At 47.0% G+C, this 13,405-nt stretch overlaps 1 non-coding gene across 1 annotated transcript; it reads left to right on the top strand.

Annotated features, from left to right (window-relative positions):
* Window positions 1–10,836: 10,836 nt before the first annotated feature.
* Window positions 10,837–10,910, top strand: TRNAT-AGU. Its single transcript has one exon. It is a non-coding gene; the product is annotated as a tRNA-Thr (tRNA).
* Window positions 10,911–13,405: the final 2,495 nt, after the last annotated feature.

Genomic DNA, 13,405 nt, shown 5'->3' with positions numbered 1-13,405 from the left:
TCTCAAGGTGTTCCTTTACATGGTCTACATTGATGTAAGGGTAACAATTCTCCCTCATCCTGGCCATCCCGTACTGTATTGAGCAGAGCGGTCCCTTGGTGAAAAACTGATGCAAAATACCCATTAAGCAGGTTGGCTTTTTCCTGGGTGTGGGCTGTCAATTGTCCCATTGGTTTAGCAGGGGTCCAATGTTACCCTTGATTTTCTTCCAGCTCCCCACATATCTAAAAAAAGACTTTTTATTGTCTTTTATACGTGTAGTCAGCTGGAGTTCAGTCACAGCCTTGGCTTTCTTGGTTTGCTCCCTACAGGTCCAGACCATGCAGAATACTCCTCCTTTGAAGTGATTCCAGTCTTCCATCTTTTATAGGTTTTTTATAGGTTTATAGGTTATGCAGGAGGTCCACAAGTTCCCTGCAGAGCCAAAGGGGGGTTCTGAAAAACAAGTTAATGTGAAACAAAATATTGTATCTCTTCCTGGGACCTCAAAACTATGTGGGGCTCAGACTCACCCCTAGACCACTGCCTCTTTTGGCCATTGCCATGCATCATGTTTTCCTGCTCTCTGAGTAGACAAACTGAATAAAGCACATGTATGGTATATTTTCTAAAATTACCCAAGAGAAGAGGTCTTCAAAACATGCATTTCAGTCTCTTGTGCTGTTTATTACTTATTAATCTGATTCATCCAATAAGTTACCCTTGGAGGCCTTAGTATTTCTGCTAAGTATTATTTGTGAAGCAGTCCCTTCACAACATGTGATGAAGTAAGCTCTCTGTTGTCTAAAGTCATGCAATGTTTGGTTATAACGTTGTTTGGCCGCCACCTGCTAGTAGGTAACTACTGTGATATAACTGGATTTGCTTAACATCATTTGTCTTAAAGTTGCATTTTTCAAGAACATAACTAAGACATTAGTTAAGCGAGGAGTAGCTGTACATCCCTTATTTAGCTATTCTATAAAGGTAGAGATCTATGCTGATATCTTTTATTAGACCGTCTACCCAAAAAACCTTACCTACCTATATCCTTAGACCAGCACAGCTACAACCAAAATCTCTGCAGATCTATGCTGCCTCTTGCCTTTAAGCAGCATGCTGTGAAGTCAAGCAGCTGCCTACTCACAAGCCTGTGACTTGCCAAGGGCATTTTAGCCCACTGACATTTGACACCTACAAGCCAACAGAACTCTGCCTCCTCCTCCTCTCCTGGGGCTGTCTCTGCATCTCATTTCCACTAGTTCTTACAGGACAATGCATTTTAAGGCCAGCGCATGGAGTGGCATTTGGATTGTCAGGTTGTAAACCTCAAAATATGATAGGCAACAGATATGATAGGCTTCCACTATTCCCTGAAACCAGTCCAAATTTTGCTGAGAAGAAAATCCTATAATCCATACAATCCTTGAGGCAATTACATCCAAACCTGACTTGTAAATAGGCTGCCCTTAGACCATTTACTTTTGACTTCGGTGGAGAGCAGCAGGCCCCATGTGCTCATATCTGCCTATCTTTGACTTGGTTACTGCAAGCAGACTTAGAGCAACTTGAATGAATATTTATAGGAGAAACAGCTGGGCTGCGTCCAGAAGAGTGCAGGCATTTGGTTCCCTGGGGAACACTCATGCCACACGTGCTTTAGTGTATGGCAAGTTAAACCAGGGGCAGTAGGGGAGGCTGGCCCCAGCAGCCTCACCTGGGGTCCTGTGGAGCTCCTGGGGGTCTCCTGGGGCTGCAGCAGTGGTAATCCTGCTGGGCAGATATCCAGGGGTCACAAAAAACTGCAGAAAAAAAATGGAGCAGCACACTCATGGGCAGTGAGCCCTTGCAGCACAAACACCTGACAGTGCAGTATGTGGCTCTGCAGACGTGTTTGTGGAGCTACATACTGCACAGCCACGCTCATCTGGAGGCGACCCTGGAATTTATTTAAAGCTTGTGGGAGCAGGCAGAGAAAGGGGCTGTGTTACATCACCCGCCTGTTCAAGTCAAGGAGAGGCTGGGATGGGAGAGCCATTTTACAAAAAGGCATCTCTCCTATTTTATGAAGAAAAGCTTCAGTACAGCACGTGTGTCTAACTTGTTTGTAGGGAGAAGACTTTTATTTTCACATAGGATGGAGGTTTAATTCATATGTCTGACTGTCTACCAAGAGAGGAAGATGCATACTTCAAAATCAGCCCTTGTTTCCTTACATTTAACTCTCAGATTACGTTAAATATAGAGGGTCAGGGTCAGCTTTGGTCACGTAGTCCTTTCACAGCATTTGATTAAGTAAGCCTCAGCTCACTAAAGCTTGTGGTATATAGAGAGATATATAATCTGCTTTTGTTAGTTGACAGGGTACAAATCTACCCTGTCTTCTACTTGACTTCAGACTAATATGGTTACTACTTGTGTTTCTCTACATCCATCTAGTCCTGGTCAGAATGTCCCCTGCCTGTTAAAGCTGCTGCACGGGAGTTACCAAAAGCAGGATTCTGAGTACCACATCATATCAAGCAGAGCCCCTGCTGCCCCCCCTAAGAACCTCATTTCTCAAGGCCTCAGACTGCAAACAGCCCAATAGAAAGCACATTTCTTTGGGATTCTTGCTCCAAAACACCAATTTAGTAAAGGTGCATTGATACATTGGTCCAATATCAGATCACTAACGATATAAAGAAAACTATCCATATGGGATACTGGCCATTATAGGTGGGGCCGATAATTTGGCTGACAAATGCCTGTGATGCACACAGCCAGAGCACAGCATGGAGCAGAGCCAGCAGCATGGAGAGCTGCCTTCAGCTGGTAAGTCAGAAGGGGAGGGGGGAGAGAAGATCAATGCCTCCCATGGGGAAGGAGGGGGCAGGGGCATGGGCAGTGGCAGGTACTGACCAGCAGGGGGATAGAAGGCACAGGAGGAGGCATGGCTCATGGGGTGGGGGCAGCTCCCACTGCTGCTTGCACCCTGGGAGGAGTGCCCCCGGATCTGTGTGGCGCAGGGCAGGCTGCAGCTGCAAGGTGGAGCCAGGGCCAGCACTGGCTTCTCTTGCTGGGGACTGGGCTCGGAGTGGGCTCCAGAGGCACTGGGAGTAGGCTGCAGCCACCCCATATTTCGCCCCAGCTCTACTCCTGGCCCTGTACCGCCACCCAGAGCAGCCCCGGCTTTTCCTGGCTCTTGGCTGGAGATGGGGTGTTCAATTAGGGCTGCACCAGGTGCTGGGTGGCAGTGCAGGACTGGGTGCAGAGCTGTGAAGAAATTTGGGGTGGCTGCAGCTTCCTTCCAGTGCCGCCAGAGCCTGCTCCGAGCCCCATGCAGCACCAGCTCTGGCTCCACACTGCAGCCTGCCCCACCCTGTGCCACGCAGATCTGGGGGCACGTGCCCCCCCTCCCTCCTGGAGTGCAAGCAGCGGCAGGAGCTGCCCCCACCCCGTGAGCCGTGCTTCCCACCCTGCGTGGGCAGCTCCTGCCCCTTCCCTCACCGCAGCGGGCATTGATCTGTCCCCCCATGCCCCTTCCCTCCCTCCCCTTCCACCACACCGGATTTACTAGCTGGAGGCAGCTGTTTTGGATATCTGATCAGTATCGGCCAATACGCCTCCTCAAATATCGGCTATCAGTATAGGCCCCCAAAATCTCCAATGGTGCACCCCTACAATGTAGTGATCACTTTTCCTATTTGGGGGCTAAAATTAGAACATTTGAAGCTTAGGGTGCCTTGAGCCTCCCTTGTTCAATTAATGACAGTTAGAACTTCACAGTGACAGGGTTAGTCCATCCACACATCTGCAGGCTGGAAACCCATGGATGGTATCCTTGCTCTTCCACCGATCTCTGGATGGAGCCCTGGCATGATTTTACTGCTGATGTTTTCAATATATTGAGACATTTAAAAACAAGCATGTTGGAGTTTTAGCTAGGCAGAGAGGATATTTATCAGCTTCTGTAACTCTAGGACACTACAGGGTAATTTAATAAGCAAGCAGACTGCTGTCTGCTATTGATCTATTAAATGCATCAAGAGAAGTATACTTATAGTTAGAGATAAGTGAAGGGGTTCACATATGCATAACAATTAGCTTCCCATGGAGTTGTCTTTTATGCTTCTATCTTGGTTGCAGCATGTACCTGCTTCCAGTTGAATTGTGGAGTGGACACTGGACAGTTTTATCAGTCAGTCACTGTTAACAGGAAGAGTTTTCTTTGACCCCTTCTGGGATAAGGATCCTACCACAGGCACCCCGATGGTCTCTTGAATAGGTGCTTCCATATTTTGGCATGCATGTTCCGATGATATAGTGTTGGGCATGGTCTACAAACACGAATAGAATTTAAGACACAGAGGGTAAAGATAACCCAGTTCAAAAGGTTGTTTTTTATCACCTCTGTGATATCAGTTTAATCCATTCCATGGTCCTGAACTCTTCCAAAGGAAGCTGCTTCTCCATGCACTGTGACCTTTGCAGATTTCATAAGCTGAGCTGAACTAGGTTTGACTGAGTCAGTTCTTGCTTAAGTTGCACTGAAGTACTGTAGGGAGTGGCAGCAGTGTGATTCAGCAGGAGCTTTGCTGACCCAGTTACATTATTGGAGCTCTAGTCATCTAGACTACAGCCAGAACTGTGTTGTCTTCAGCAGTGTACAAACTGAGCAGAAAGATGGTCCTTGCTCCGAAGAGCTTGTAACCTAAGTATTATATATGATGAACATAACAGATTAGTATAAACAGATTGGAGAGTACATGACAACAGTGTTGGTCAGCATGAGAGATGGGTCTCAGCATATGAGCTATTTTACACAACCCAGAACCTCTTCCCTCTCCCCAGTGTGGCTCTTTTTGCTCTCTCATGTAAGATGTGATCTAAAATCCTGAGTGCTTGTTGTCAGTGAATTACTCATATGGCACTTTTCTGAGAGTGAATATAGTGGGGGGGTATCTGTCTTCTGTTGCATTCAAGATAAACTAGAAGAGCAACAGAGATTGATGAATGTTGTCAGATGACAGAAGTAAAAGGATAACTATAATACAGTGTAAGGTACTGCATAGAAGTGAATTAATTTGAGGGGGGTTTTGTCTTTTTTTTAAAGAAGAAAAACTGTTAATGTCGCCCTTTGAACCAGGCTATCTTGATTTCAGTTTGCTTGATTGTGGTAAAATATTACTTTAGGAAATTACATCTTTCCTCCCTATACTATTTCTGTAGTTTCCACTAGATACAGATTTCACTTGTATTTCCTTCCTAAACTGTTTTTTTGAGTAGCACTGTTGTGTGCTGTTTCACAACAGAGTTGACTGTGCTCCCTAACTGTAGTCTGAATGGTAGCTTGTAACAAGATTTTGGATACTGCAGAATGTCACATAAATATATGACAGTATTATAATTTTCTTGATTAATTTATTATTAGGACATTTAACAATCTGGTGGCAGACTGGATAAGACAGCATGTTGAACATATGGCACACAGAACTTTTGTATTTCTCTGAAACAGGCAGTGTGATTTCTCTCTCTCTCTTTCTCTCATTTTGTTCCATATAATTTTTATGCTCCAGCAATATACTCATCTTTTGTGAACCCACAGAGTTGGTGAAACTTCAGTAAGCACAGAGACCAATACCATGAACAAACTAAAACTAGCTATATAAATACCAAATGTTTAGCTGGCCCTTATACATCAGGAGAACTTTGTGGTCACTGGAATATAGCCTCAGACAGTGGCTGACAATATACCTCCTTCCTCTCATTTGCACCATGGCTCAGACACACCCTTGGGTGTTGCATACCTTAATGTATACAAAGCAAGTGCGTGCAAAAAGACAGAATTTGGAACGAATCAAATGAAATGTACATGCCCTTTAGACCAACTGTTTGTGGCTGGAATCCTTTTAGAGCACTGGCTTTTTTCACCTCTGTCATTTATTTTAAAAAAAGATTTGTAGAGCTATAATTCAGACTCTGCTTACACAGCAACTTTCAGATATTTAGAAATAAGGTCCTTAGTGACAGTCAACTTTGTAGACACCTTTAAAGATTATTTTAAATACATTTACATTTCTTAATAACAGCTTAACAGATGAATCAGACTTCCTAGTCCTAGACAGGCAGGGCTTATTTATAAGTAAGGCTATGTGCTTGTTATTGGAAAATCAGACCTTTTGAATGGCAAAAAGTTAAAAGCAAAAAGAAAAGCCATAGCACCTAATATTTTAATTAGTTTTATTTTTTTCTCATTTGAGAAGTACTACATAGATGTTATTAGTAGTCTATAGGAGTATGAATTTAGCAAAATAAAATAAACAGAAGAACAGTTGCAGACCATGATGAAAATACTTACTTTTTAATGAAAGACCCTAAATATCAGGAGGGCAGACTGTGGTTCATAGATTCATAGATTGTAAGGCTGGAAGGGACCTCAGAAAATCATCAGGTCCAGCCCCTGCACCAGGCAGGAAAGGTAACTGGGGTCAGGTGACCCCAGCAAGGTGACTGTCCAGTCTCCTCTTGAACATTTCCGGAGTAGGCAATTGTACCACCTCTGGAGGGAGCTTATTCCATGGTCTTGATACCCTCGTTGTGAAGTAGCTTTCCCTAATATTGATCCTGAAATGGTCTTCCAGGAGTTTGTGACAATTACTCATAGTTTTCCCCAAAGATGCCCTGGTGACCAGTTGTTCACCAAGACTCTGATGTAGCAGTGAGCTGCTATCAAGTCCCCTCTCAGCCCTCTCTTTTTCAGGCTGCAGAGTCCCGGATCCCTCAGCCTTTTCTCTTTTAGCTTGCCGTGCAAGTCTCTGATCATACAGGTGGCCCTTCTCTGGACTCTCTCAAGCTTTACCACGTCCTTGTTAAACTGTGGCGCCCCAAACTGGACGCAATACTCCAGCCATGGTCTCACCAATGCCGAGCGGAGTGGGAGAATCACTTCTTTGGTTTACTGGAGATGCATTGATTGATGCATGCCAGGGTACTGTTAGCCCTGCGGCAAAGGGCTAACAGTACAGCATTGTACTGCCAGGTCATGTTCATACTGTGGTCAATTATTACCCCCAGCTCCCTTTCATTTGTAGTGCTGGTCAGGTTGGCATTGCCAAGCTGATAGGTGTGCAGGGGATTGTTCGTCTCCAGGTGGAGCACTTTATATTTCTTGATGTTGAACTTCATCTGTTTCATAGTTTCATAGTTGGTAGGGTCGGAAGGGACCTGAGCAGATCATCAAGTCCAACCCTCTGCCATGGGCAGGAAAGGATGCTGGTGTCAAACGATCCCAGCAAGGTGATTGTCAAGCCTCCTTTTGAAGACCCCCAGGGTAGGAGCCAGCACCACTTCCCATGGAAGTTGGTTACAGATCCTAGCTGCCCTGACTGTGAAGTAGCGCCTCCTGATGTTCAGCCTGAATCTACTCTCCATCAACTTATGGCCGTTATTCCTCGTTACTCTCAGTAGTGCTTGGGGGAACAGGGACTCTCCCAGTGCGTGCTGCTCCCCCTTGGCCAGTTTGTAGACAGCCACCAGATCCCCCCTCAGCCTTCTCTTGTGGAAGCTGAACCAGTTCAGGTCCCGTAGCCTCTCCTCGTAGGGCCTGTCCTGCTGCCCCCTGATCATGCAGGTGGCCCTCCTCTAGATCCTCTCCATGTTGTCCACATCCCTCCTGAAGTGCGGCGCCCCGAACTGGACGTAGTACTCCAACTGCGGCCTGACCAGAGTCTCATAGAGGGGAAGGATCACCTCCTTGGACCTGCTTGTGATACATCTGTGGATGCATGACAAGGTGCAGTTAGCCTTCCTGACCACGTCCCCACATTGGTGGCCCCTGTTCATTTTGGAATCAGTAATGACACCAAGATCCTTTTCTGCCTCTGTGCTGACTAGAAGGGAGTTCCCCAGCCTGTAGGTATGCTGCTGGTACTTTCCCCCCTCAGGAGCAGCACCTTGCACTTGTCAGTATTGAAGCCCATCCTGTTCTCATCCACCCACGCCTGTAACCTGTCTAGATCTGGTTGCAGCCTGTCTCTCTCCTCCAGCGTCCCCACTTCTCCCCACATCTTAGCGTCATCTGTGAATTTGAAGAAGGTGCTTTTCACCCCCTTGTCCAAGTCGCTGATGAAGATGTTGAACAGTGCGGGCCCTGGGGGACCCCACTGCCCACATCTCTCCAGGTCAAAAAAGACCCATCTAGCACCACTCTCTGGGTGCAGCCCTCCAGCCAACTTGCGATCCATCTGACAGTTGTCTAATTTTTGAATGGGAATGGGGTGAGAGACAGTGTCGAAGGCCTTCCTAAAGTCCAGAAAGACTACGTCCACCTGCGTCCAAGGATTTTGTGGCCTGGTTGTAGAAGACCACCAGGTTGGACTGACAGGACCTGCCTCGAATGAACCCATGTTGATTGCCCCTAAGCATAATCTCCCCTGCTGGTCCCTCGCAGATGTGCTCCTGGATAATTTTCTCAAAGAGCTTCCCCAAGATTGAGGTAAGACTAATGGGTCTGTAGTTTCCTGGGGCCTCCTTCCTCCCTTTTTTGAAGATGGGGACCACGTTGGCCCTCTTCCAGTCCTCCGGCACTTCACCAGAGCACCATGAATGCTCGTAAAGCTGTGCCAGGGGTCCTGCAATGACCTCTGCTAATTCCCTCAGTACTCTGAGGTGGAGATTGTCAGGACCTGCTGATTTGTACACATCTACTCCCACCAGAAGTTCCATGTCTAGGTCCTCATTGACCCTGGGCCATACTGGTCAGCGCCTCCCCTGAATCTGTCGGGGATCCCAGTGGGAGGGATGCCCTGATCCCTGCTCAAAAAGGTGGAGGCAAAGAAATTGTTAAAGAGGTTAGCTTTGTCATCTGATGTGACCACCAGATGTCCTAGTGTATCCTGCAGAGGCCCTACGTTACCCGGTACCTTCTTTTTACCCCCTATGAATTTAAAAAAGGACTTCTTGTTATCCTTGATCCAGGTTGCTAGTCCCAGTTCCGTCTCCGCTTTGGCCTTCCTAACAACTCCCCTACAGCCTTGAGCAATGGAGATATAATCTTCCTTGGTGATGGCCCCTCCTTTCCATTGGATGTATGTGTTTTTAGCTTTGAGATGTTCCTGGATGCTTTTGGTGTGCCATGGGGGCTTTTGAGCACTCTTGCCCCCTTTGATCCGTGTTGGGATTGTCAACCTTTGGGCTTGGAGGATCATCTCCTTAAGGAGCGACCACTCTTCCTGGACTCCCAACTCCCCTCCCCTCCCCTCCAGGACCTCAGTGCCTCCCCAACTAGTCTCAGCTCATTGAAATCTGCCCTCCTGAAGTCTAGGGCTGTTGCCTTGCTGCAGGCCTTTGACACCCTGTGCTGGATGGTGAACTCCAGTAGGCAATGATCACTACTCGCCTATCTGGTTCCAGTCCACCCAACTTGCAAGCCTGTCCAGGTCCACCTGTATCTGTAGCCTATCTTTAAGCATGACCACACTTCCCCATAACTTGGTGTCATTTGCAAACTTGGCCAGTGAGCTCTTCACTCCCACATCCAAATCATTGATGAAGATGTTGAATAGCACTGCACCAAGCACCGACCCTTGCAGGACACCACTGGCCACTTCTCACTAAGATGGCACAGATACATTCATTAGGACTCTCTGGGTCCTACCCCACAACCAGATTCCTACCCACCTGACTGTCTCATGGTTAAGCCCACAGTCTTCCAGTTTTCTTGTGAAAACATCATGGGATACCAGAGCAAAAGCTTTTTGGAAGTCAAGGTATATAATGTCAACCTCCTCTCTCTTATCCAAGTGGCAAGTTACCTGGTCATAAAAGGAGATGAGGTTGGTAAGACAAGACCTATCAACGACGAAGCCATACTGGTTATCATTCCAAATCCTGCCTTCTGCAAGCCTATTGCACATAGACTCCTTAATGAATTGTTCCAGGATTTTCCCTGGGATAGAGGTTAGGCTAATTGGCCTATAGTTACCAGGGTCCTCCCTCCTCCCCTTCTTGAAGATGGGCACAACATTGGCCCTCTTCCAGTCCTCAGGGACCACCCCAGAGTGCCATGAGTTTTGGAAGAGCTTCGTTAAGGGTTCTGCAATGACTACAGCCAACTCCTTCAATGCTCTTGGATGAAGCACATCTGGACCTGCTGACTTATATATGTGCAATTTCTTTAATTGATCACACACCAGTTCTACGGCAATAGTAGAAAGGGAGTCATTTGAATCCTGCTCATTCTGCACCCTAGCTGATATGATTTTCCCCTTGGCCATGTGGAAGTCACTAAAGTAAAGTAGTAATCCAGGAGTTCAGTTTTCTCCTGAGTGCTGGTGACTAGCTGTCCTGAGTTGTTGAGCAATGGCCCCACACCCCCATTCATTTTCCTCCCATTTCCTGCATACCTAAAGAAGGACTTCTTATTATCCTTTATTCCTGTTGCTAATTTTAGCTCAGTCACTGACTTAGTTTTTCTAATCTGATCACTACAAGTGTGGGCCATATCTATATAGTCCTCCTTGGGGACTGTCCCTAGGTTCCATTGACTATATGCCTCTTTCTTCTTCCTAAGAGGATGATCAATTCCCTATTTAGCCAAGAGGGCTTCCCAGCCCTTTTGCTACATTTCCTCTGCATGGGAATGGACTTTCTTTGTGCTTCAAGGATCATGTCCTTTAGGAACAACCCTCTTCATGCACTCCTTCGCCTTTGGTCCCTGGTCCCACAGCACATTCTCTACTACTGACCTGAGCTTGCTGAAGTTTGCATTTTTTAAGTCCAAAACTTCAAGCCTGCTATCCAATTTGTCTACCTTGCAACAGTGAGAACATAATGGTTTCATGGTCACTATTGCCCAGACTGCCCTCTAGAACAAGAGGTGCCATGGCTTAGCTGGTTAAAGTGCCTGCCTAGTAAACAGGGAGTCCTGGGTTCAAATCCCAGTGGTACCTGGAGGGCTTGTTTTCTAGAACCATCTTCCAAGGGAAGTGGTGATGGGTCCTACCCTGGGGGTCTTTAAGAGGAGGCTTGATGTCTACCTGGCCGGGGTCATTTGAGCCTGGTTTTCTCTCCTGCCCAGGACAGGGGGTTGGACTAGAAGATCTACAAGGTCCCTTCCAATCTTACTTCTATGAATCTATGTTTAAGTTGGTTACCAGGTTGTCACCTTTGGCCAGGACCAAGTCTAGAAGAGCATTACCTCTGGTTGGCCTGTGCATGTCCTGAGTCAGAAAAAACTCTTCAATACAGGTCAGGATTGATCTGACTTTGCTAAGTATTCCTCCCAAGAGATGTCTGGATAATTGAAGTTGCCCATGACGACTATGTCCCGTGCCCAGCCAGCCTTGGTTAGCTCTCAGGCAAACTCTAGATCAAATTCCTCACCCTGGTTTGGTGGCCTATAGTATACACCTACAGTCAGATGTCTCTTGCCATGCCTCCCCACCCCTGCAGCTTGACCCAGAGGGTTTCAAGCTGTTCATCTTTGGAGCTGATGTTGGTCTCCAAGGAGGTGTACTGCTCCTTCACATAGAGGAACACCTTTTTTCCCTACTCAGTCCCTTCTATGCAGGGTGTAGCCCTTTATGGCTGCACTCCAATTATATGAGGAGTCCCACCAGGTCTCCACAATCACTACTAGATCATAATGCCACCGGAGAACAGGGGGACTAGTTCCTCCTGCTTGTTCCCCATGCTCCTGGTATTAATGTACAGGAACCTGAGTCCTCCTACTGAGGCCCTCAACTTCCTGTCATGCTGAAGGAGAATTATTCCCTCAGTTCCTGCAAGAGTGGCCCTCCTGATGTCCCTATCTACGGAGCCTCCTTGCATGACGGTCCCTGGGCATGCTCCAGTCAGTGTTTCCCTGTCCCCCAGCAATCTTAGTTTAAAGCCCATCCTGACCAAGAACAGGAACTTACCTCTCTGTGTGAGGTGGATGCCTTCTCTTCCCAGGAGTCCTCTCTCCCTGAAGTGCATACTGCGGTCTAGGAAACCAAAGCCCTCTTGGTGGCACCATCGTTGGAGATATCAGTTCACTTCCTCGATGCATTGTTCCCTTCTAAGACTGTGGCCTGCAACAGCAAGCACAGAAGAGAAGACTACCTGAGCCCCTGACACCTTGAGCCCAGCCCCCTGAGCTTTGTAGTCACTCATGCCCTGATTTGGAATACTCCTGGCCATGTCATTTGTTCCCACATGGATAAGGAGCATAGGGTAGTAGTTGGAGGGCTGGAAAAGCCTGGGGATCCTCTCCACAACGTCTCAGATGTGGGCCCCAGAGAGGCAGCAGTCCTCCTGGGCTAGGGGGTCCGGACGGCAGATGGGTCCCTCAGTGCCTCACAGGATGGGGTTCCCCCACCACAGTATGCCTCCTCCTGGGATGGCAGCATGGTGCTCACTTTCTTCCTCCTCCAGTGTCACCATCAGAGCCTACTCATGTGTGGTCTTTGTGGTTGAATATCTACACTAAGGCAATTGCAGTTCTTCTCCATCTACTTATACATAATGGAGGACACGCCCTGGCTCCTGGAAGTACCTTCATAACATCTGATGAAGTAAGCTTATGTCTCTCATTTTGATAGTCTATAAGGTACAAATCTACCCTACCTTCTCTTAGCTATCATGGCTGGGAAGAGCAAATAGACCTGGACCCAGACCATGTAGCAGATCCACTGAAGCAGATTCCTGGTACAAACCTAGACTGAAGGATCACACAAACCCTCTTGTAAATGATTAATTCATGGGTAGACTGGGATGGGAAAGCTTGCCTATTGCTGCCATCTTGCACCTTCCACTAAGCAGAAAGAGGACTGCAGCCTTTAGGACTGCCCATTCTTATCATCTCTTTTAAAACTCATTGTTGCATTACAATATATTTTAAATGCTTATACAACTATAATAAACTAAATTGCCTTGCTGCCGATTCCTAGGACTGTCACCAGGGAACCAATGACATTCCTACTAGGGAGAATTCACATTCTAAAATCAGTCTCAAGAGTGCAACATTGCCAGTTAGAAACTTACTTAAAAACAAACCTAAACTAAGATTTATTTTAAAAACCATGTGACTCCAGCAGCTGGAGCTTTATAACAAATAAAAGTTTCATCGTTTCATAGTAGTTAGGGTCAGGAGGGACCTGAACAGATCATCTAGCCTGACCCCTGCCACAGGCAGGAATGAATGCTGGGTTCACAAGACCCCAGACAGGTGATCATCCAACCTCCTCCTGAATTTGCCCAGGGAAGGGGTGAGGACCACTTCCCTGGGAAGTTGGTTCCAGATTTTGGCCACCTAACTGTAAAATATTGCCTTCTGATCTCTAACCTAAACCTATTCTCCATCAGCTTATTACTCTGTTCCTTGTCACCCCAGGTGGTGCTGGGGAGAAAAGGGCTCTACCTATTTGCTGTTGATCTCCCCCGACGAGTTTGTAGGCAGCCACAA

This window comes from Crocodylus porosus, unplaced genomic scaffold (genome assembly GCF_001723895.1).
Source record: "Crocodylus porosus isolate Cpor-Errol unplaced genomic scaffold, CroPor_comp1, whole genome shotgun sequence".
NCBI lineage: Eukaryota > Metazoa > Chordata > Crocodylia > Crocodylidae > Crocodylus > Crocodylus porosus.
The sequence above is the reverse complement of the archived record's forward strand: the minus strand, read 5'-3'. Positions and strand labels throughout refer to the sequence as shown.